This window comes from Dipodomys spectabilis, unplaced genomic scaffold, assembly GCF_019054845.1.
Source record: "Dipodomys spectabilis isolate Male_0828 unplaced genomic scaffold, ASM1905484v1 ptg000075l, whole genome shotgun sequence".
In the NCBI taxonomy this organism is placed as follows: Eukaryota; Metazoa; Chordata; class Mammalia; order Rodentia; family Heteromyidae; genus Dipodomys; species Dipodomys spectabilis.
This window is the reverse complement of record NW_024870752.1, coordinates 13859883-13885921: the sequence shown is the minus strand read 5'-3', so window position 1 is coordinate 13885921 and position 26039 is coordinate 13859883. Positions and strand designations below refer to the sequence as shown.

The window sequence follows — 26039 nt, the reverse complement described above, 5'->3', positions numbered from 1 at the left end:
GCACTTAGCGCCATTACTTCCTGCCAATTTCAATTTCAAAAACAAATTCCTCCAGCTTGCCAACAGCCCTCAACAGAATGAATACTTTATCAAAAGTAGTTTCATTTGGGAAGTTTTTTTTTTTTTTTGGTCAGTCGTGGGGCTTGAACTCTGGGCCTGGGCGCTGTCCCTCAGCTCCTCAGCTCAAGGTGAGTGCTCTACCATTTGTGCCACAGCGCCACTTAAAAAATTTTTTTAACAATATATAGCCAGTTGAATAGCAATACTTACCTAGGAAAAATAGAGACAAGACTTATTTATGCCAATGTGGAGTTTAAATCTAATCAATGAGATGACTCAGAACAGTAGATCTAAACCAGATGGATGTAGCTGACTCCATGGAAGCAAGGAAAGCTTCCAAATGTAGTCTGAGTTAATGGTGTGAGGCAACAGTAGCTTAGAGCTGTCGGGTCAAATGGAAACAGTAAGTACATAGGACCAGTTTAGGACAGCAATGTGGAATCCTGCTTTGGCTGCCAATAATTAGGCCATGCTTAGACAAAGCTAGAGAAAACTCATAGTAGCTAAATCAGGGATGATGTAGCCAATAGTGATTTGGTTCCATGTCACGCCTTTGGCTACTCCACAGCTCTGGAATTCATCTACCATGCGCTCTACTTGCAGCCACTAAATACAGAAACACTGAAGATGAAGGACAGAAGGTAGTTTGATATTGTGATTCTAAGGCAGTCTACAACTGCAGGAGGAATTCTTCCCACTTCTTGGTAATGCAGGTGTTTAGAACCTTGTCCTCAGAAACCCTAAAATGTGTCATGCTCATGTAGCCTGGACAAACTACAAGCTACAGATTGTTCCAGTTTGTAAGCATTCAAACTCCCAGGTTTTCATTCAGTTGCAAGTCAGCTTTGCCTCTGTCTATTGGGATAGATTTCCTGGGAAATCAAAGGAGAACACTAGAGTGGCTAAGCCAAAATGCTTTTTTTTTTTTTTTTGGTGATGGTGGTAGTTGTGGGGCTTGAACTCAGAGAACCCAGGCATTGTTCCTGGGCCTTTTTGGTCAAAGCTATTGCTTTACCATCTGAGCCACAGATGCACTTCTGGGTTTTTGGTGGTTAAATGTCTCATGGACTTTTCTGTCTGAGCAGGCTTCTAATCATGATACTCAAATCTCAGCTTCCTGAGTAGCAAGAATTACAGGTGTGAGCCACTGGCATCTGGCCCAAAATGCATTTTAAAACCTAAATTAAGGATTGGCATGGTGGTCCACATCTGCAGTTTCAGGTAGATGGAGGGTATAGTTATGGTCAGAGGATGACCAGGGCAAAAACAAGACACCTTATTCATAGGTAAAGCTAAATAAATAAATAAAGGGCTAGGAGTGTGGGTCAAGCGAAGAGTACTTGCCTTGCAAGTACTTGACCCTAAATTCATATCCCAATACTGTACCCCAAGACCTTCAAAATTATTACAATGAACACATAAGTGTGGTGCACACTTACAATCATCCCAGCACTTGGGAGAATAAGGCAGAAAGATCATGAGTTCAAAGCCAGCAGGGGTATATAACAAGAACCTTTTTTTTTTTTAAATGAAGACTAAAACTCCCACCAATTATTGGAATCTTCATGCCCATCTCCTAATGTACACTGCCACGCAGGAGCCCTGGCCTTGTCAACTTCCTAAAGTGTTAACTGTCACACAGTCTGACCGCGAAGCCGTGTTGCTGTTTCACTTGGATCTGAAGAGGCTGTTTGCTCAAAGCTTATATTCTAAACCTGTTTGTGGTTTTTATTTTGAAGTCAGATTGCCATGGTTTCAGCACATTCCCGTTTTCTTAGGAAAATTCAGCTCTTACGAAATTGGCTGCAAATGAAGTACCTAAATCCAATTTTAGGCATAATCTGATTAGAACTTTTCATGTTATAATAATGAGCTCAGCACTTTATTGGGCTTTTTTTTTTTTTTTTTTTTTGGCTCTTTCCTCTTCATCATTGCACACCATTCCAACAAGAGACATGGCTGGGGAGGTATAATGCCACCCAGTACTCTTGTTAACAGGCGGCTGCTTGTTACAATTTACATACACCAAGTGTGCGTCCCACCGTGTCCAACAACTTCACTAAATTTACACCGGCCAACACGCATGTTGATTTTTTTTCTTTTTGGTATTTTAATGGTGAAATACTTCACTGTGCTAGCAAACACACCCAGACCATCTGCTGGGTTGAGAGGAAAGGCAATTTCTAAAAACAATGAAGTTTAGCGCTGGGCGTGCAGTTAGAATCAGTTGTGAAAACAAAGACATTCAATCTGTCTGTCTGTCTGTCTGTCTGTCTCCCTCTCCCCCCCACCCCTTTCTTCCATTCCTCTCTTCCCATCCTCCTCCCTCCCCCTTTCCATTCCTTTTTCCTGGCCTTGCCCATCATTCCAACTCCTTCTTCCTTCGGAGGAGTAGCCCGACACTGGAGGCCCTAGCCCCTTTCTCAGAATGTCCCTTAGTGACCTGCTGGGGTTTGTTTTCGGGGAGGAGGGGAACTTCTCTGTGGAAAAAGGACAGGGATCTGAAAGAGGCCTCTGGAGAACGGAGTTGGGGGATCCTGCACCCCAGAGGCAGAGCGGATCGTTCCCGAGGAGCCCGGCCTCTCCGTGGGGTGACCGAGCCTTCTGCACACACCTGGCGAGCGGGCAAAGACTGACTCACGGAATGCAGGCCTCCATCCATAGAGCTCCATTCCATCTCCCAGGAGCCCAGTGGTCCTACCGCCCGTCAGAAGCAGCGCGGGACGCCGCGAGCCCAGGGGCCTCTGCCGGCGGCCCCGCGTGAAGGACAGGCTTCCCATGGCCGGCCAGGGCCAGGAAACTTCTCCCTGCGCACCAGAGCGTACTAGCGAGGGAGCGAGGGAGCAGCTGGATTCCATCACCTGGGCACGGGAGATCTGCCTACTCCAGAATTAAAGGAGAAATCGAGCCAAGAACCTGCGGTTCCCTCGGGCGGTGCGGTGCGGTGGGGCCTTCGGGCGGGTGGGCTGCACTGCGCACCAGCTCCGGGCTTCCAGGGGCCTGGCCCTGCCAGTGCACGTCCAGCAGCAGCTCCCTTGCACAATGACAGTAAGTGCCTGAAGCAATAGCATCTGCAGAGTCCCCGAGGGAAGGCCTTTGCCTTGGCCTGCAGTGCTGCGCATGGTGGCGCACGCTGCGTGCCACACGCAGGGCACTGGGAAGCCAGGCCTCAGGGTTTGGCCATTAAGACATAGTAGGCAGTTCCTGAACTCACGGAGATGCACAGCATTATATATACACACATATATGTCTTAAATATATATTACAAACACACACACACACACACACACACACACACATACATATATCATTAAGACTTTCATCGCACAAAAGGCAAGTCGCCATGTCCTCTACTCAGGAACACTAGTTTTGTCTTTTGTGGACTTGCCCATCTTATCAGCCCATTTCCACAGCATCTAATGTGTAAAATGCTGTCACAGGCCCGGGTAGAGATGACATCATGAGGTGGTCCAAGTTTTGAGCTGAAGGCCTCAATATCAGCATTTTTCAAAAATAGTGTGGCAAATGTCAAAGTCAAATTTGGTTAAAAAGAATAAAAATATGTCTGAGTGACTTGTTCTACTTAAAGACCACCCTTTTTTATTTTATTTATTATTTTGTCAGTGGTGGGGCTTGAACTCAGTCAGGGCCAGCACTGAAGGTTGGTGTTCTACCACTTAGAACCATAGCACCACTTCTGGCTTTCCGGTGGTTAACTGGAGGTAAGAGTCTCACAGACTGGCATGGAACAACAATCTTCAGAGCTCAGGCTCCTGAGTAGCTAGGATTACAGACGGGAGCCTGACAACAACCTTTTTTTTTTAATATGATGTTTCCTTTTCCCTTTTTTTTTTTTTGGTGCCAGTTCTGGGGCTTAAACACATAGTCTACTCACTGTCCCTGAGCTTTTTCACTCAAGGCTAGCGCTCTAACCATTTGAGCCACAGATCCACTTCTGGCTTTTTGATGGTTAATTGGTAATTAAGAGTCTCATGGATTTCCCTGCCCAAGCTGATTTCAAGCCACAAACCTCACATCTCAGTCTCCTGAGTATAAGCAGGACAGGTCTGAGCCACTGGCACCTGGCTATGATTTTTTTTAATGCAGTTATACTAAAAAAAAACTTCCTAGATGAAAGAAATGACATTGATCAAGATGTATTGTACTCATAAACTGACATCCTGAATTGAAACTCCTTTGTACAACTACTTAACGATAAAAAAATTAATTAAAAAATCTTCCTATGGCACAATATAGACAATTACTAGCAAATTATATTGTATTTGTATAAATGTATAACATTTGTCACTGTAATCAGAGAACAGTGGCTGACACATGTAATTCTAGCTACTCAGGAAGCTGAGATCTGAGGATAACAGTTCAAAGCCAGATTGGGCAGGAAAATCTGTGAGACTCTTTTTTTTTTTTTTTTTTTTTGGTCGGTCGTGGGGCTTGAACTCTGGGCCAGGGCGCTGTCCCTCAGCTCTTCAGCTCAAGGCAAGCGCTCTACCACTTGAGCTACAGCGCCACTTCCGGTTTTCTGGTGGTTTATTGGAGATAGGAGTCTCACGGTCTCTCCTGCCCAGGCTAGCTTTGAACCGCGATCCTCAGATCTCAGCCTCCTGAGTAGCTAGGATTACAGGCGTGAGCTACCAGCGCCCGACCTGTGAGACTCTTATTGCTAACTTACCACCAAAGAGCCAGAAGTAGAACAGTGGCTCAAGTAGTAGAGTGCTAGCCTTGAGCCAAAAAGATCAAGGACAGCACAAAAATTTTATAATAATCATAGAGATTGCATTGAAAAACATGAATTGTTACTGATTCTTGGAAACCAGTATTGTATTTTGTTAGGCAAGGTAATAGGGTTTTAATGCCTATTAATTGTACAAAATAATGAGTTTCATTGTGACATTTTCAAAAATGTATATAACATACTTTGATTATATTGGCTTTCTATCTGATATTTCCACTAGGTGAAAAAGAATTCACAATTTGCCCATTTCCTAAAAAAGGAAAGATCTACAATGATACTGAGTATACCATACACACATAAATCACATGCTGATTTATTTATAAGTATCTACAAGCCAGGCCCTGTTTATTTTAAACCTGTACATTTTGGTAGAGCAAAGTTTTCGATGCGTTAATAATGAAAGCTACTTTAAGACACAGGTTTATAGAAAAAAAACAAAAGGAATCAGTTTTTATTTGAAATGCTAAGAAGGCTTGGAATATGTCTGAATGGGAAGCTTATAACATGCTATTGAATTTTTGGTCAAATCCAGAAATGAAGAAAACTCTCTAAAACACAATGATACTATAGAAAAATCTATTAAAAGAATTCATTCTGATGATCTCTGAGCAATTATTTCTAAAAGACATTAGAAAAATGGATGAGTCATGCAAGCCTTTACATAACTTTTCAAAAATTACAAGACAGAGAATTTAAATTTGTGCATCTCACTGTATTTCACCTGAAATGCACAAAGAGAACTATAAATAAACATTAGCCTCTAGTCAATGAAATGCATGCAGAAGTACATAACAGGAAATGAACTGCTGTCCAAGTAATATGAATTGATGAATGGACATGAGGACAGATACTTGGGTAGATGCAAGTTAAAGAAAGCAGTAAACATACTGGGATTATACTGGGATTATATGTGTATATTCACTGTATCATCTTAACTTTTCTGATGTTAAAATTTTCTGTAATAAAACTGGGGAAAGTTTTTGAAAAGGTACCTTTAGAATGTTCCTATTTTTTTTTTTACCTAGACAAATATGTTGGGGTTGTTTATACTATTATTTTTACCTTTGTATATATTTGGATTTTTTCACAATAAAATATTAAAAATTAATTAATAACTTCATCTTTATTTTACTTGTTACTCATAAGAAATAATTTTGGGAAGATTATTTTTAGGTTTGTGATTTTTTTTTTTGGTACTGGCTTTAAAGAGATAAAATTCATGTAACACATAATTCACCTATTTATTATATGCCACTAGTGACTTTTTCCCTCTACAGTCTGCTCACTCTGGAATTGATAAATAAAACTATACACTATATGGTCTTCTGTGACTGGCTCCTTTCATTTAGGATAATGTTTCAAGGTTCACCCATGTTGTACCATATGTCCATACTTCCTTTTTACTGCCAAATAATATCCCACTGTATGGATAGCACATTTATTTGCCTACCATCAGTGAAAGGACATTTGGGTTGTTTCCATCTTTTGGCTCTTATAAGACATGCTCGATGAATATTCATGTAGAATTTTTGTGTGGACATGATTCTACTCCTTCTGAGTATGTGTCTAAGTGAGAGGACAGCTCCCAGGTCCCATGGTAGCTCACCTTTTGAGAAGCCATTCACTCTTTTCTAAAGTGGTCATATGTATTTCTGTAGCCACCAGACATGAATGAGTAGCTTGGCATTCGCATCTACACTTGTTTTCATGTCTTCCTGGCTGTGGCCATCTCAATGGGCGGAAAGTGGGCTCTCACTGTGGTTGATTCATGATTCCTTTATAACTAATAACACTGAAAATCCTTTCATGCATTTATGGCTGTTCTTCTTAGGAAAAGAAGAACTAGACGATCATTTGCTTAGTTTTAAATTTTGGAGTAAAACATTCAACAACATAGTAATTCCCATTTCAACCTTTTTTTTTTGGTCAGTTGTGGGTCTTGAACTCTGGGCCTGGGCATTGTCCCTGAGCTCTTCAGCTCAATGCTAGTGCTCAACCACTGGAGCCACAGTGCTACTTCCACCTTTTTCTGTTAATGTGGTGCTGAGGAACTGAACCCAGGGCCTCATGCATGGGAGGCAAGCACTCTCCCACTGAGCTACCTTCCCAGCCCTTCAACCATTTGTGTGTGTGTGTGTGTGTGTGTGTGTGTGTGTGTGTATGTGTGTGTGTGTGTATGTGTATGCGTGTGTGTGTATGCTAGTCCTGGGGCTTGAATTTAGGGCCTAGGTGCTATAACTAAGCTTTTTTATTCAAGGCTAGCACTCTATCACTTGAGCCATAGCTCCATTTCCAGCTTTTTAGTGGTTTATTGGTGATATGAGTCTCAAGGACTTTCCTGTCTGAGCTGGCTTTGAGCTACAGTCCTCAGATCTCAGTCTTCTGAGAAGCTGGGATTACATATGTCAGCCACTGACTCTAAGCCCATTTCAACCTTTTAAATCTATCCATCCATCCATATGTCCATCTGTCTGTGTATCTATCTATCTACTTATGTTCTAGGGACTGAACCTATGGCCTTGAGCTGACTACTGAACCATGGGCAGGTACTACCAACTTTTTTTTTGGGGGGGGGGAGAGGTCTGGTTGTGGGGCCTGAACTCTGGGCCTGGGCGCTGTCCCTCAGCTCTTCAGCTCAAGGCTAGCGCTCTACCACTTGAGCCACAGCGCCACTTCTGGCTTTTTTCTTTTTGCTTATATGGTGCTGAGGAATTGAACCCAGGGCCTCAGGCATGCAAGGCAAGCACTCTACCACTGAGCCACCTTCCCAGCCTGGTACTACCACCTTTTAAGACAGTATTTGCCTACCAAAGACTTACACTGTCTTTCTCAAGTGTAACAACTGCCATGCTGATCTGTGTGTGGAACTGTGGAATCTACAGGCTCTTGGCTCTCTGCACTGGCATTATTTTCTTTGCTCTCTACTCACTGTTTTTGTTGTCCCTCAGTGGAGCAGTATTATAATTCCTGGTGTCTAGCAGGGTGGCAGAAGCACATGGAGCTAAAGATTTGCTCCAGGAAGGATAATCTGTGAGTGAAATAATGGGGTGCTTTCTCCAGGGGGCCACCTCTCCATGATGAGAAGAGTCCAGAGGAAAACTACAGTCACAATCATTCATGTCGTTGTTTTACATACTTTAAGTCCAGATATGGAAAATATGCAGATACTTGAGTCTTTTTCTTTAAGAATGGTCATGATTTTGAAGAGAAAATATCCCGAATATCACTTCCAGATTCTTCCTGATAACCCTGGTCTGTTTTTGTTTTTTTTTGTTTTGTTTTGTTTTTTAAATTAAGCCACTAGGAGAAGAATTAGTCAAATGCTCTCTACTACTCCAAGGGTTGGTGACACACGGGGACACTGGGGAAAGATAAAAACAAATCATTCCCTGTTGAACACTAGGAATCTGATCACCAGATGTGGCTGGTGATGAAAGGCCCAGAGGACTGGAGTGAGCTAACAGTGGTCAGTGGGGCAGACCCAGCCGGGTTGTAGAGGCAAGGGCAGCACTTCTGCCTGAGATGGGAGGAGAAGCTAGGGCTTGAGCTGGGCTCTGAAGACTAGTGTGGATTTCAATAGGTGCAGGAGATTGGGCAGGGAACATCAAGGAGGGAAAAATGGGCAGAGGAGAAAGAAGAAATTAAAAAGTGGAAGGTCAGTATATATAAAGCCAGGGAAGGAGTGTTCTTGCTAAAGTAAGGAGATGAACAGAAAGACAAAAGAGAATCCAAAGGGGCAGAGGCCAGCCCACCATATAGCGGTGTAAGGGCTAAGGCTCATTCCACTAGGGGGATGTGATGGTGGGGGTAGGACATAAATTATCAGCCACTAAACACCGCCAGGGCTGCCCTGTGCCCGAATACCTTTCAGGAGTCTTCATCCTTGGTCAGAGGAGAAATTCACCTTGTCAGGCCCAATTGAGAAGGATTCTGGTCCCAAAGACACTAGGCTTTATCTTTGGATCCAACGTTTACATGTGGGATTTTGACTTGGGGACTCACAGGCTCCAGTGTACTGGCCAGAGATGGAGTGGACATCGGGCAAGTGGCTGGCCGCCTCCTGCACACACCTGCTAATTGCTCACCCTCTACCTCCACCACGCAGTACGACAAGGTGGCTCTCTTCCCCAACTGGTACAAAGTACAGCCTGGAGCAAAGCTGCCCTTTCTCCCTCTGCTGTATTTATGTTTCACGACTTCTCTGGGTTAGAGGAGGTAATTAACTGTTTTGGTTTAAAAGCCCTCCTGCTGGGTCGCAGTCTGCGTGGGAGAATCAAAGTAAACAAGCAAAAGGGAACAGTGTCATCAAACGACTTTGCACCTACCTTTTTCATTATAAGCAGGAAAACGCACCATTTGCTGCAGGTGCAGTGGATCACCCGTGCAGGGCAAGGTCCAGGTCTTTTCGCTCTTTTAAATGGAAAATCAAGAGTGATAGGTTCGTAATTTAACAAGGCAGCCTTGCCTTAGTTCCAGACATGCGTGAGATAACAGTGTCCCCTGTGCGGGAGTGAGCAGTTTTAGAGTGAGGCTCACATGCCTCCGTGCTAGTTCTCAGGCCAACTTGGGATACATTTCTGGAAACAGAACCCAACTGCCCTCTTCATGTGAGCATCAGGAACCAATTTAAAAATATTCTGTGATTTGGGGCTGGGAAATTGGCTCAGTGGTAAAGTGCTTGCCTTGCATGCATGAGGCCCTGGGTTCAATTCCTCAGTACCACATAAGCAGAAGAAAGCAGGACGTGGCACCATTGTGGATCAAGTGGTAGGGTGCTAGCCTTGAGCTGAAGAGCTGAAGGACAGCACCCAGGCCCAGAGTTCAGCCTCTAAGACAAACAAACAAACAAAAAAACTGATTTATTTTTATTTTACATTGTTCATTAGCACCAATTATTTGTACAGGTGTCCTTGTGCCATATCTAAAGATGCATACAGCGTGGGCTGGGTCACATTTGCCCTCTGGCACTCTCCCCCATCCATCTCCTCTCCTCTCAAAGAAACCTTTTTGTTGGGGGAGGGTCGGTTGAGGGACTTGAACTTTGAGCCTGGGTGCTGTCCCTCAGCTCTTCAGCTCAAGGCCAGTACTCTACCACTTGAGCCACAGTGCCACTTGCGTTTTTCTGAGTGGTTTATTGGAGATAAGAGTCTCACAGAGTTTCCTGCCTGGGCTGGCTTTGAACTGTGATCCTCAGATCTCAGCCTCCTGAGTAGCTAGGATTACAGGTGTGAGCCACCAATGCCCAGCTGAAACCTTTTTTTTTTTTATTGTGAAAATACTGTACAGAGGGGTTACAATTACATGGGCAAGATAATGAGTACATTTCTTATCAAGCATTGTTTGTTTGTTTTTTTAAAGCAAAACTCTCCCTTACTTTGGAGTACATATCAAATTTGGGGGTATATTGGGCCACACCTCTTCTAGGCTGGCAGACATAAGTTCTAAATGAGGTACCACGTGGGAGTTAGAGACGCCCATCTATGTGCCAGTTCCTTCAACAACATTTCTCTAAGGTGCTGGCACAGAGGGTCTTGTTTCTATAAGTAAGAAGATAACAGAATTTACAGACAGAAGGAGAAGTGTCTAAGAAAGCTATATTGTGTGTGGCTGATCAGCATCTTAAATGCCAATTCATTTACTCACTAGTCAGAACCAGGAGTGAAGAAATCAAGCAAGGAAATGAACTATGTCATGGCAGAAGTAGAATGCAAGGAAATATTGGTAATAGGCACACAAAACTATATCACAGTTCTCATGGGCTACTTTAAAAGTAGGTGAGGCTTTAAAACAAAAAAGGTGGCAGGCGCTGGTGGCTTACACCTATAATCCTAGCTACTCAGGAGGCTGGGATCTGAGGATCCTGGTGCCAAGTCCATGGGATTCTTACCTTCTATTAACTAGCAAAAGCGATAGAAGTGAAACTGTGGTTTAACTTGTAGAACACCAGACTTGAGCAAAACACAGAAGGGACAGAGCCCCAGCACTAGAAACAAACAAATGAACAATAAGACAAAAAAGAGATGTTAATAAACACTACCAGTTGTTCCCACCTTTGTATATTTGCCTTGCTGTCACTCAGTGATACACTTATGCCTTCATCTTGTGGTAGCTGCTCATTTATTGGCTTTTTTTTGGTCATACTTTTTAATTATTTCCTAATGAAAATCCTAATTGAACAGGCTTTATTTCTTTTAGGTGGCAAATATAAGTGTTTTTTTTCTTTCTTTCTTTTTTTTTCTTGTCAGTCGTGGGGCTTGAACTCTGGGCCTGGGCCTGGGCGCTGTCTCTGCGGTCTTACAGCTCAAGGCCAGCGCTCTACCTCTTGAACTACAGCGCCACTTCCGGCTTTCTGGTGGTTAATTGTAGATCAGAGTCTCACGGACTTTCCTGCCCGGTTGGCTTTGAACTGTGATCCTCAGATCTCAGCCACCTGAGTAGCTAGGATTACAGGCGTGAGCCACCAGCGCCGGGTCAAACAGGTATGTACATTCTATTCTTCATCTATGTTCTCCTAAGATCCACAAGAAAAGTAGGGAAAAATAAAAGGTCCAACCCCTGGGGGTGAGAAGATGGTGGTGGCCACGGCAACCCTTCTTTTGACCCGGGTGGGTGGGTGTAGGCGAGGCTGCCACCCCCCCACCCCCAGGACCCACACTGTGGAGGAATGGCGGGGCTCGGCTGGGCTGAGTCGCAGCACTCACGCACGGGTCCTGGCCTAGCCGCGTCTCCTCTAATTGAACGTGTCCCCCGAGCGAACGCCAGCCCCGCACTGCCTGCCGGCTGCACCGCGCGTGCTCCCCGCTCCCCTGCCCCGCAGGCGCCAGGCCCTCCCTCCCGCACCCGCCGCGGGTGCGGCGCCACCGTTCCGGCTATGGTGGCTATCGTCCCTCTTCCTGCGCCCAGTAAGTTCTCGGCGTGTAACACGAGCACACACAGGTGGGTGTCCCGCGCGGGGGGCAGGAGCCAGGAGCCCGCGCCACCGCGGGTTTGGGCGTCTAGGCCTCGGCCTGGGCCCTAGAGGCGGGGACCCGGGCCAGGCGCGCTCCCCAAGGCCCGGTGCGGCTCGGCGGGGCAGACCGCGCAGGCTCCGTGGCTGAGCCCCGCGCCGGATCCCAGCCGCGCTTCCTCCAGGACGCTGGCCGGCCGCGGACACGCGGGACGGGGCTCAGCCGCCCGCCTGGCCCCCGGAGCCCCCGCGCGGCCGGAGTCCCCCCCTTTCGTGCCCCTCTTCCTGTAACCGAGCTCTTTCGCTTTTTTTTAAAGCACACAAAGAGGAGGGCGGGAGGGGGCGGATTAGACATCGAGTTTGGCCCTAGTCACGAACGGACAGCGCGCGGCCACCGCGCAGCGTTGGCGTCCGCTTGGGGCGGTGAGGGGCCCGGAGGGGCCGGAGGTGAGACCCGCCTGGCCCGGCCTGGAGGAAGTGAACATAAGCCGCCACACCAGGGCGGTGGCAGCCAGTGGAGAGAACTGGGGGCCCACGCGAGCCCAACACCAAGGGCTTCAGAATGACATTCACCCATGCCCGGCTAAGTCCTTGGTCAGCGATGCAGTGTGTATGCGGAGCCTCTCGAACCTCCTGGCTGGCGCACCACGGCCCAGTTCAGGGGTTCCCGTGGCCGAGGGGCTGACCAGAAGCCGCCGGCCCAGTCCTCTCAGAGGCCCGAGGAGCACAGAGATCACCTGCTTGAAGAACAGAGCGCTCAGACTTGTCCACAAGTCTCACAACCAGTTGGCATTAAAAGTGAGCAGAATTCATGTCTCAGGCTCCCAGTCTCCGCAGCGCAGGGCGATGTGTGCACAGGAGTGCAGGGAGCACACACAGACTGCTCACAGCTATTGGATCCACTCTCCGCCACTCCTCTGAGTTGGAGAAGAGCATGCGGTCCACCTGCATAGCCCGTATTGCCCAGCCCCACCTGTAGCTAAGCATGGGAACAGAACAGCAGAAGAGAAAGAAGCAGATCAGTCTGGTGGCTCTACACCATGGAAAGGCAAACCTGCCAGGAAGAGTCAGAAAACAAAGGCTGCACAAGGCAATTGCTTTCGTAATGGAAGTCAACCAGCAAAGCAAAGTTGCTCAGAAGCTGAAATTTGGATTGTAAAAAACAAACATGAACACAATGTGCTGATACTTGAAAAAAAAAAACAACCAAAAAACCTCACCCATTTGGAAAGAAATAAACCCAATATTGCCACTAACATTGTAAGCTGTTCATCCTCAATTGTGAGTTAGTAAATTGGTGCACATCATATTCTATAATTAAAATGATGGTTATGTTGGAAAACATTTCTCAAAATATGTATTGAAACAGAGTTCTGAGAACAGGCCAACAAATTCTGGCCAAAAGACCACATAGTTGACTATTTAATAAATGTGTAATAAAACAGTAGGGCTGTATTGATACTATTGCTCAAGAAACAAAAATACCTTAAAATTAAGTTAATTAAGAGAGTGGATCTTGTACAGAAACAAACCTTTCAGAAGAACCTTGGTGAGTTTGAAAATGAAGCTCTTTTCTCTGATAGTGGGGGTCTAAAAAAAAAAAACCTTAGGAACATTGGTTGATGCAAAAAAACATGTATTATGTGAACAGTGCAATAGTAAAAAAGCTTACTTCAAAAGAGATATAGCTCACAACTGTAATCCTAACTACTTAGGATGAGATCTGATCACAGCACTTTGAAGCTAGCCAGGCAGGAAAATCTGTGACACTCTTATCTCCAATTAACCAGCAAATCTAGAAGTGAAACTCTGGCTCAAGTGTTAGAATGCCAGCCTTGAGTGAAAAATCCAAGGGACAGCACATAGGCCTTGAGTTCAAGCCCCAGGACCAGAGGCAGGAGAGGGAGGGAAGGGAAAGAGCATAGGAGGGAGGAAGAAAGGGAGATAAAAAGAGAGAGACAGAGACAGAGAGAGACAGAGTAACAGAGAGAGATATCCAACCACAATGTCAACAGGAAAAGAGATAATAGATTGCCCAATGAATTATATCCCAAGGTTGCCATAAAAGATTTGGCCACTTAAAACAGCAGAATTTTACTTTCGCATAGTTCTGGAAACCAAGTTATCAGCAAAGCTATTCTCCACCCTTATAGGATCTGTCCTGGCCTCTGCCAGTGGCCACCGACAGCCTGTGGCCCCATGTCTCCAACCTATGCTTTTTATGGCTTCCCTGTGTGTCTCACAGAAGGACATTTTTGCTATTAGGTTCCACCTGGATAAACATGGTGTTTTCACACATGGATTCTTAACTCCATTGCCAGAGGCCCTTGTTCCAGGGAGATCACATTGACTGACAGGCTCTCTAGATGGAACTGAGGAGAAGTCACCATATAACCACCCCATAAATAGTGAAACAGGTAGTTCCTGAAAGGCGCTATGATAATAAAGGTGAGTTCTTCCTTTTCTATATCCGCCTCCCCACCTGACCTCTCTTTACAGCAACAGTTTCTGAACTATGTGAATTCTTCGGCAGTACATTTAGGGGAGACAAAGACTCAGAACAATCCTTAACTCCTCTGCAACATTCTTAGCCCAGTGGCACCTACAACCACTCAGTTCTTGGCTGGCTCTAATTCTACATTACATATCATGACACTGTCTGGAGACATGACTGGTTGCCCAATTTTTCTGCATTGGTTGTTTCCCATTTTGTTGCTCATCAATATTAGAAGAGAATCTCCCAAGGGGAAGAGGAAGAAGATACTTCAGAACCATGTGTTCAGGGCACAGGCTTAGAGTAATTCTTTCCATCAGTAGTATTGCTTCTCTCATTTGATACTTGTAGCTATCTTTCATATTTCAGAGAACGTATTTTAAACAGATGTCTAACCATAAAATCAGGTAACGTTAAGATTGAAGATAGGTCCATAATTATCTACTACTTTTAGAAAAAGTTAGTCAATTTAAAAATGGTGAAAGTTACTCAATATGCTGGGGACATTAGAACCTAAGTTTCCTGATGCCCAAGCAGGCACTGTGATAAAGAAGGTATGTATGCAGTGGGACACAAAGCTGCCACTGCTGCCTCCCCCTCCTCTACTTCCTCCTCCTCCTCCTCTTTTTGGGCATTACTAGAGATCAAACTCAGGGGTTTAAGCTTGCAAGATAGGCATCTCCATTCCTTTTCTCCAAAGCAGGCCAGCTGGGTCTGCAATCCTACTTGTGCTTCCCTGTGCTGCTGGGGCTGACAAGCATGTGGCCCTGCACCCAGCCCTTTGATAACAGGTACATGCCTCCATGTCCTGCCCTTATTCTTGATGTGTCTCTGCTGATGACAGAGAGCAGTGTAGATGATGATGTTTACTGTGTGTGAGCTGCAGGAACACAAGCTCTCTCTTCATGAAGCTCGCACACTCAGGAGAATCCCCCAAGGCGGTGAGGGTCTTGGTCACCTCTCTCAGTTCTTAATTCTTCACATCCTCTTAGAGAAAAAGTAAAGCAAATGGAGCTAAAGTAAATGGGCTCAGAGATACATCTGATGTGATTATTTAAGCCAAAACCTCCTCTTTGAGCTAGGAAAGAACTCACTTCCTCATTTCCTTTTCTAGAGCTTGACTTTAAAATTAAACAGGAACCCAAAATCAACAATGACAGCAATATTAACAAAGCTGTTTTTATGTATCAAATATCACTGCTTATAAAAGAAAGAAGATCTCTCCAGAAGAAAAAAAAATCCCATCAGCTATCTTCTTGTAAATGATAAGGGCATTTTCTGGTCAATACACTGAGAGAAAAGCCCCAGATGGTGGATCCTTTTGGCAAAGGCTTATCTGCTCTGGCTGTCTGATATGTTTCCTCACTGCATTAATTCTTCTTCTCATCACAACCACCATGGAAATATGCTTTGTCCAACGAAGACAAAAACAGGAAGATTTCTACCTGCTTCCTTTGATGCTGGGGTGGTCTAGCCATGAAAGAAGGTGGCTAAGATGACCTGGTCCCTAAGGAGAAAGTCTTGAAGCTCTGCCCCATGCAAGATTCAACATAAATCCTTCCTTATAAACAAGAAAGGGGCCTGGGTTTTTGTGGAGCATGCTAGTTGGGCCGGAACTGATGCTTGATGAAAATTCAGAATTTATTTTAAAACAGGTTTTGGCATGTTGGGTAGAGCATGTTGCATTGCTGTTGGCTGCAGAGTGAGTCCCACGGGCTCGACGCCCTGTCTTCTTTCATGAGGAATCCCTGCCAATCTAGGATCTGCGAACTGCTTCTGCCAGCCAATCTCTAATTTAGCATATGTACAAAGCCAATTTTTGGACACCATGATGGAGCCTGGCACCTCTGCAGCCTTCCATATTTGCAATGCTCATAGTGAAATAATGAGGAACTAGCAAGATAGAAAAAAAATGACATAAAAAGGCTTTCTAAATTTGCAGATAAATCGTCTATGTATTATATATGTGTATGTGTCTCCCTCCTGCTTTTCCAACATAAACTTCCCCCATGCTTTCCCTGGTAGTTATTTCATTTAGATTTTCAATCTGGGATGCACTTAGCAAAAGCCAACACTGACAAAGATAAAACCCTGCTCCCCACTGAGAACATCTGATTTTTAAAATGTAGAAATGCTGCTCTTTACAAAATAGGACATTTCTCTTTTAATTAGCTTCGAAATACACCCAAATAATTTGCATCCAGGAAATGATACCATTTTAGAGTACTTAAAAATAATTCCCATGCATGTAAAACCAATTTGATGAGAGGCCCAAGCTAGTGAAACCTGCAGTTTTGAGACAAATTGGGCTGTTTCTGTGGGGACAGCTGTCACTACCATGGGAAAGTGGGCCCAACCCCCTGGCTCTTCTCAGTCTTCTCAAGAAACCCTGTCTGAGATGTGTGTGTTGGAATATTTGGAAATAATTGTGAATCAAATCTCCAGTGTGTCCATCCATCTTTGCTAAAAATAGAAATCTGTTCTCTTTCCCTTCTATAGTTTTTTTTCTTTTTCTTTTTTTGCTAATCGTCTACTTTTCAAACAGTTCTTCAAAGGACAACACTGCCATCACAGAAGCTGTAGAGTGTCATCTCATGTTATCTTTGAAAATAGCCAGTGTGGTGGCTTTTACACTTGGGCCAGTACATTTGGGAAGCTGAGGCAAGATCATAAATTCAAGGCTAGTCTGGAGTATGTATAAGGCCCTATCTTAAAAAAAAAAGAAGAAGGAGGAGGAGGGAGGAAGAAGGAAGGAAGGAGATTTACTGTGTTCAGCCATCTGCTGGTCCGTGTCCCAAGAGAGTCATCTAGAAGGAGGGGAATTTTGACTTTTTCCCAATGTACTAATTGAAATAAAATCTCTAAATCAAGGGAGGGGGAGACTGGCATTTTCTGATGTCTATTCTCTCCAACACATGGACTTGTGACAATAGCCACCTTTTTGGCTAGTTGGGCAAATGAGAGGCTTTCTTTCCTGCCCAGGTGTGCCATTGGTGGTGGTCACTAGCATGAGATGAAGGCTCCCTCCAAAGTCATATCTCATCCTGATATTTAGGGCTTCTCCCAGCAGACAGTGAGAATCTGAGCTGTGCATATAAAAGTCTAACTATTTCAGGACCTTGGCTGATGACAAGCTTTGCACAGTTTGCAGAACCAGGCTTGATGGCCTGGCCCCGATTGGGCTCTCCAGGTGGCAGGGGCTGAGGTGGGCAGTGTGCTTGGTGGGGAGTGCAAGTGTGTGCCTGCCGTCATTCTGAGCAGCCCTGGGCTGACTAGTGACAAGGGCTGACAGTCTCCTAAGGGGAGAGAGGACCTGTCTTTGGATGTCAAGCCATGTATGGGGTCCTGAGGCACAGAATAAGAATGTTTTCTATGATTGTGGCTACATTGCTCATCCACAGGACTATGCTCATGGTCGCTTTGGAGACCACTGGCTCGATGGATAGAGAATTACCATTAAGGGACATCTGATGGCACTGGTGCTTCTGAGTTGTCTCCTGCCCCTCAGGGGCTCTACCCAAGCCAGACAGAAGGGCAGGGCAGCAGCACTGGGAATTAAGAGACTGGGATCGATATGTGTATGCAGAACACAGTCACGGACAATTGAAGAGGTTCACACATCACCCTGCGGGGAACTGCTTCGAACTGAAGTCTGTGGTAAATGGCTCACGGAACTCAGGCCCAGACTGGTATGCCTTGGCCTGGCCAAAGGTAAGGCTTATGACATTTGTGGTTTATAGTGTTAGCATGACTAGAATGTCTGTAAAGGATTCCAGGACTGGCTGTGAAAATAAAAATGACAACCTAAACAGCGAGGAACTTGCCATTCCTCAGAGATCTTGGAACCTAGAATTGTGGAATAACATTTTTTTTTTCAAATCTAGTATGGAAGAAAGACAAGCTCATTGCAAAACAAAGCCAACAATTTGAGTTCTACTGTCTTGGCACTCTGAGATAATCTCTAGTTCACTGGTATACTCAGATTCCTTTTGATTGGGCATATGTTCACATGGGACAATTAGCAACAATTAGCAGTTAAGAAGCAAGAGAAATACTGGATTAGAATGCAGATGCTTTGATCTTCTGGCTGTCAAAGAGATAAAATTGATAGAGACTTTAAAAAAGTCATAATTCAATTTTATCGAAGCTTAGGTTTTAAGAAGATCGGAGTTGAATTATAAATTGAGATTCCTTGATAAGGTTTGCCATTTAAATAATGCAGTTGACTGTCCTCGTGGAAAGAAAATATTTCAAACCCTGAACTGTTGCGTGTTGGGTTAAAAAAGAGTAAAAAAAAAAAAAAAAAAGTAATCTCACTGGGTGCTGGTGGCTCACATCTGTAATTCTAGCTACTCATCTGGTTCAAATCCAGACTGGGCAGGAAAGTGCATGAGACTTTATCTCCACTAGAAAAGCCGGAAGTGGCACTGTGGCTCAAAGTGGTGGAGTACTAGCCTTGAGAAAAAGAAGCTAAGGGGCAGTGCCCAGGCCCTGAGTTCAACCCCCAGGACTGGCAAAAAGAAAAAGATAATAAAAGAAAAAGGTAATCTCCTGACAAAGGGCAGCAGTGTCTGCCAAGGCCCCCCTGGACATGAAGCTGTAGGAGATACTGATAGACTTATTTTAAAGAACTGGCTGGTGGGATGATGGACTGAGGTATGAAATGGGCAGGGCAAGCCAGCAGGCTGGAAACTCAGGCAGGAGTTGATGTCATCCTGAGGCAGAATTTCTTACCCAGGGAACCTCAAATTGGCTTACAATGCTTTATTGGCAACTCACATTACAGAGGGGAATCTTTCATACAACCAACTGACTACAGGTGTTAACCCTACTTACAATCTAGCTATTTCTGGGAAATAGCTAGATTGTGTTTGGTTACATAATGTTAAAATAGGCTACCCAGTAAGTTGGCGCCTGAAATTCACCATCATAGTAGCTTTCTTCCACACTGTGAAGAAACAAGGAAAATCTTAATTTCATGAAGATTCCAGCTTTCTCCTTTGTGCAACAGACCCTGGAGTGGCTCCCCAACAGCTCAGTCATTATGTGTGATATACAGCATTCTGTATGTATATACTGTATGTATGTCACATATACTGTGATACGCATGTGATAGACATATACATGGCATACATCATGTCATACATGATTTGCCACTGATACACTAGAGATCAAGGCTACTTTGTAGTCTTCCTCACCAGAGGGCCATTTGCAGTGTGGGGTCATCACAAAGGGCGCTGGTACATAGGTGAAATGAAGGGAGGAAGACCCACTATGTAGTGAGTTCTGTCAGGTTCTTCAAAGGTCTCTGAGGTACTTCAATTTCAGCCAATAGATGGTGAGCTGTGCTTCCCACCTGTACAGTTCCTGTCCCTTGTTCTTCCTCATTGTTGTTCTCAAATATTTCTGAAGTATGCCTCTGTCTGCTAATTATAAGTAACATTTGCATGGTGCTATATTGTTGATACAGTCTATGTTTTCACATAAACTTTTCAAAAAGAAGTCCAGATTATGGCTCTCAGGCTCAGAGAAGTAAACAGACTTGTGTTATCAGACTGCTGAGCAAGGCCTGGAACTATCTTTTGCTATCCAGGGGGCCTGCTGCCAGTGACAAGCTCTACCTTTTAAACCTTACTTCATGGAGTTACATAAATGTAGTCAGAATCTGCCTCTCTAATAACCAGGAAGAGACACTCTGCTTATGGAAAACTTTTGTCAGAGGCACTGTTCCCATATGGCTGGGAAGATTTCCTTCTCCCTCCCCATGTCTTTCCTGACTTCCTATTTGAAGTCAGTGGGAAGCCTGCATGATGAACAGCCAGAGGTGGGGCTGTGAAGACAAGGGTGTGAATCTACCCTGTAAAGTGAAGTCCCCACAAATAATTAGGAAGGAATTCAAGGTTGTTTCCTCAGCTGATCATCACTGGTTTAATCTGAACCAACTCTGGATTAAACACTTCTGCTCAGTGGTTTTGACATTCTCAGTCAGGCATATCTTGATGAAATTAGAGATGCAGAAATGGTTTTTGATGGAGTGAGGGGATAAAACAGCTAGAAAGCAAGCCAACTCTGTGCCCAAACCAGTGTAGACTAAGAGAAAGAGGAAAAGAGAAATCAAGATAATGAAGTGTGCATATGTGCTAATGTGAGTGTGTATAAATGAAGGAAGATGAAAGCAAATGATAGAAGCAGAAAGGCGGGGCTGGGTTGATACTAATTAATTAGACTTTAAGATCTTGGCAGCAAGAGGTGTGTTTATAAACAATCTTCAGTAAAACATACCTTTCCAACTATTAACTGTTTTATTTGCCAGAAATAGTCTCTGCTTTAATTATTCTGTACTTGCTTCAATCCAAACGTGGGGAGAGAAATAGTATTAAGTGAACACAATCATTCATGTGCTGCGATACAGACCTATATTTCTAATGTTCAACTAATGAGGTAAAGTCAATTCAAGCCAATTTGTAAAACCATTATGTGTAAGGGGGATATTAGTCAGAAGTTTTTCTCTTCAAGCAAAGGAAAATTAGACTGAAAATAGAATAAATAATCAAATCCTATCGTTCAGGAAGTCTCTAATTGCTTATGTAATCCACCAGGAATTCAATTTGCTTTTCTCTTGACATGTCAGTACAGAAAACTTAACTCTGAAGACAGAATAAATACCTTTTCAGGCATGTCAAATCTTTTTTTTAAAAAAATTATTTTCTAGCCTGGTGTGGTGGCACATACCTGCAATTCCTCTGCTTGAGAGGCAGAGGCAGGAATATGAGTTTGAGGCCCATCTAAGCTACATAGTGAGAACCTATCTCAAAAAACAAATTAGTTTTCATATCTCTTTCTTGAGGGAGTGTCTAAAGAATGTGCTCCATTAAAATGAAGGATTAAATCAAGAAAGAAAAAGACATGATCCAATTTTAGAAAGTTAAGCTCCAACTCAGAAATTAAGCCAAAGTACTAACCCTGGATGAATGAAAAGAAGTTACCAGGTAACAATTTGGTGGGCAGCCAGCTCAGAATGCATTTATGGGGGAAGAATTAGAATTTAAAAGTTGCCTGATGTATCTTGAGATATTTTGCAGAGCTAGTTACAGCTTGAGAGGATATAAATTGAAGCCAATTTAGAAAGGGAACAAACAAATGATGGTACAACCAGACAATGAAATATTATTCACCAGTAAAAAGAAATGACTTATAAAGTCACAAAAAAAAGAGAACAATCTTAAATGTATTTTGTTAACTGAAAGAAAATGAAAATATCACACATCCTATGATTCCAACTGTCACATTTTAGAAAAGACAAAACCACAGAGATCAGGGCTGGGAAGTTGGCTCAGTGGTAGAGCACTTGCCTTGCATGCCTGAGGCTCAAGTGGTAGAGTGCTAGCCTTGAGCTGAAATGCTGAGGGACAGCGCCCAGGCCCAGAGTTCAGGCCCCACAACCGGACCCAAAAAAAAAAAAAAATACAGAGATCAGTGGCCACCAGGAACCCACTGAAGAGGCTAAATTCATGAAGCAAGGTGATTTTTTAGGGTAATGAAATTATCCTGTATGATACTGTAATAAAAAGTACATGGCATTGTAATTTACAACATAAAGAGTGAGTTCAAATTTAACTATGAGTTAATTTAAAAAATTATATCACTAGCTAATTCCAAGGCAATTGTTAACTTCAGAAAAACAAGAAAGCTAAATATAACACATGAATTTTATGTTCCACTTTGAAAGTAATTATATATTCATTTTAAGTAGTTAATACTAATAGACTCTTATATGTTCACATACATATTTATATAGGGAGGATAGTAGTAGAGGAAAAGAGAAGAAGATGAGTTTAATTCTCATCTTATATAGGAGGTCAATAAAATAAAAAACAAGCAATAATTGTATAACCACACTGTCCAGAAAATATGGAAATAAACAGCAAGAAAAATATTTGAAAGTGGTTTCTTTTACAAAGTAAGATTTGGGAAAAACTAGGGAAAGTTGCCTTTATGAGATTTATTGTAACAGAGAGTTATCTCTCTATCAGCTATCCTCAACCCCTCAGTACTATGGAGCACAGATGTTTACTGGGCAGACCATAGTAAGAAGCTCAGAGTTAAGACTCTCTCTCTCTCTCTGAGTACATAGGTTATATTTTTATGGGCATTCATAGACTACATCTTCATTTCATTAAAAATATGTCATTTGCCCAATGGAAACTGGACTAGAGCACTTGTGGGATTAGTACAAATACACAGCCACCCATTCAGATAGGCATGCATTCTGTGTGCCACAGGACAAGAAGAACACACTATGGCAGCAGTACACAGACGGATATTATTGCAAGTTGCTGATTGGTTTCTATTATTTTCTATGCTGTTATATTTCGTCTGTGCAGTAAATTCAAAATTTTATACATCTGGACAAACAACAGCAATGGATGTAAGTAGGAATACATATGAATACAGTCCTCTAATCCTTGCCCTCTGCTGACCTTCAGCTCCTGGCTGGACTATGTCTAATGGGCACCTTAACACTCATGTGTAGCCAGGTACTAGTAACATATGCCTGTAATCCTACCTACTGAGGAGGCTGAGATCTGAGAATCATGGTTCAGAACCAGCCCAGGCAGGAATTAACTACCAAAAACAAACAAACAGGGCAGGGAAGGTGGCTCAGTGGTAGAGCGCTTGCCTTACATGCATGAGGCCCTGGGTTTGATTCCTCAGCACCACATAAGCAAAAAGAAAAAAAGCCAGAAGTGGTGCTGTGTCTCAAGTGGTAGAACACTAGCTAGCCTTGAGCTGAAGAGCTGAGGGACAGCGCCCAGGCCCAGAGTTCAGGCCCCACAACCAGACCAAAACAAAAATAAAAACAAACAAACAAAAAGCTCACTGACGTGAGGTGCTGTGGCTGAAGTGGTAGAGTACAGTCTTAAGTGAAAAAGCTCAGGGACAGTACCCAGGCCCTAAATTTAAGCCCCCAGGACTGGCATACACACACACACACACACACAGAAACCAAAATTTGGCCTCTGAGCTCATGCATTAGTGTTAGTTTCCTCATCCAGTGCTAAGAAATATACACAATAAAAGGGCTGGTACTGGGGAAGATCATCTGGATAGCTTTAAAGAAGCTGAGATTCTCTGCAATCAGCAGCTATCAAGTGGGAAGATCTACTTTTATAAGTGTATATCTCTGATAGTTAATTTTATGTCAATTTGACTTTGCTAAGGGATGCTCACATAACTGGAAAACTATTTCTAGTTGTTTCTATGAGAAACTTTTTGCATTTCCCTCACCAATATGTATAGGCATCATCCAATCTGTTGAAGATGGGGATAGAATTAAAAGATGAATAGCACAAAAAGGATGTTTTTTTTCTCCTTCTTAACCTGGAATATCTATTTTTTCTAGCTCCTGACCATTAGCATTCCTGGTTCTTGAATCTCTGAACAAGAAACATACCAGTGCTCTTTCTGGTTCTCAGTCCTTTTGGGCTGAGACTGACTTTCTAGTTCTCTAGCTCCCACACAGCAGATCCCAGAACTTATTGTCCCTATTATCATATAAGCCAATTCCCACATGCGTCTTTGCTTACATAATTTTACATTCAATATTCAATAGTAATTCAGGCATCTTGCTTTGTTTACTAGGAAATGAGTGTCTAGTAAACACTTGCAATTTAAGTTAACATCTTAGAAACACTTGAAGAATCAGTATTTAAAAGTTCTCTTGCTTCAATAGACTTTTTTTTTTTTTTTTTGCCGGTTGTGGGACCTGAACTCTGGGCCTGGGCGCTGTCCCTCAGCTCTTCAGCTCAAGGTGAACGCTCTACCACTTGAATCACAGTACCATTTCCAGCTTTTTCTGCTTATGTGGTGCTGAGGAATTGAACCCAGGGCCTCATGCATACAAGGCAAGCACTCTACCACTGAGCCACCTTCCCAGCCCCCAATATACTTTTTAAAAAATTTTTGATTAGCTGAGTTTTCTCAAATTAAGATATAATAGCAGCATTTCACACTAGCTTTAGATTATTTTGGCACATTGGCCTGATGGGATTTTAAGCTTGATGGAATAATTAACATTTACAGTGGTGAACACTGAATCTATGGGGAGAAATGCCTGCAATATTTAAGTTAAAAAAAAAGCTAAATATAAAATTATATGTAACCTCACTGCAACTAAGTAAAAATGCACAAGGAAGGGCTGGAAAAGAACACAGAATAAGAAGAGCACATCATATACCTCTCAGTGGAGTAAGTGGGGCTTTGTAAAAGGCAAATTCTACCTCATATCTGGAGAAACTGAAGAGGTTAAAACAACTTCACGACATGCTTTAACTACAGCAATGTGAGCAACTGTAGCAGAGAAACCCTGCAATTACAGAAGCTTAACACAATAGTAGTGCCTTTCCTGTTCATGTCAAATCTGTGCGTGTGTGTGTGTGTGCTGCCAGTGGTTCTATGTATTTAATCCACAATATTCAAGTCTCTCTTTCCCCTCCTTCCCTCCCTCGCTCCATCATTCCCTCCCCTCCCTCCCTCCCTCCTTCCCTCCCTCCCTCCCTCTCTCCCTCCCTCTCTCTCTTTCTCTCTCTCTCTCTCTGTCCAACCCAGGAAAGAAAAAACATATCAAAGTGTAGAAAATTTTATGGGCAAGGGATGGAAGCAGTACCCATTATTTCAATCCTCAGTCTGTTGGCCCAGAATCACAAGCCAATATATAACTATAAAGGAGGCTGAGAAATATAATTTGTATGTCATTGTATGGATTTTGGGTGACTAGCTGATATTGGAATTCATATATTTCAACTTTAGCCCAGTGCTCAAATTTTCAAGTCTTTTCTCAATTATCCTGTTTGCTTATGCTCTTTCTCTCTTTCTCTTCCTCTCCCTCCTCCCATTTTCTCTTCTCCCCATGCATGCCTTACACACACACACACATACATATATTAAAAATAGGAAGATGCATTGAAATTTAAACAGCAAAGAGTTTCATCTCTAAGGACATCCAATATACAAACCAGAGCGGTTTTTTTTTTTGGTTTTTGTTTTTGGTTTTGTTGTTGAGTTTTTTTTTTGGTTGTTGGTTTTAAAGAAACATATTATGACCTCAATGAAAATTATCCCTGGGAAGGAAATAATAATCAGGGATAAATTCAGTTTCTAGAACAACAGAATTTGGCTACAAGCTGACTTGTCTGAGAAAGAATGAGAAATGCCTACATAATTGCCTGGCCCTTATTCATATTTTTGGTGTTATTTCCATCTTGGCTTAACATTATCCTATTATCAATGAGTAGGAGAAAGTAAAACCCTACCTTTGCACATACTGAGATCCTTTTACCAGTTCCCATAACAATCTTAGCACTAGATGCACTAGAAGAGCTGCCTTGTCATGCTTTTCTCTTCTTTAGGGCCTGTCTTATTGTGTTTGGGCCCTATAACAAAATGCCGTAGACTAAGAGGCTTATAGACAATAGACATTTATTTCTCACAGTTCTGGAGGCTGGGATAATTAAAGTGCCAGCCTGTTTGGTGACTAGTGAGGACCTACTTCCTGGTACATAAATGGTTCCTTCTCACTGTGTCCTTATAAAAGGAATAAAAGAGCTTTTTGGATATATAAGAAATATTGAGCACTTATTAAGTGCCAAATACTATACTGTGCAATGTGTATATATATACATACATATATATACATATATGTATGTATATATATATGTTTGCTTAATACTCATACCCACTCAGTGGGACAAGCACGTCATTATCCTCATTTGCATCCATGAAGACAT

The 26039-nt window shown here is 43.1% G+C and overlaps 1 protein-coding gene across 3 annotated transcripts in view; it reads right to left on the bottom strand.

The window, feature by feature from the left end:
- The window catches only part of Clybl (citramalyl-CoA lyase), a 189021-nt gene that overhangs the window by 30594 nt on the left and 132388 nt on the right, over positions 1–26039 (bottom strand). The window lies entirely within an intron of this gene.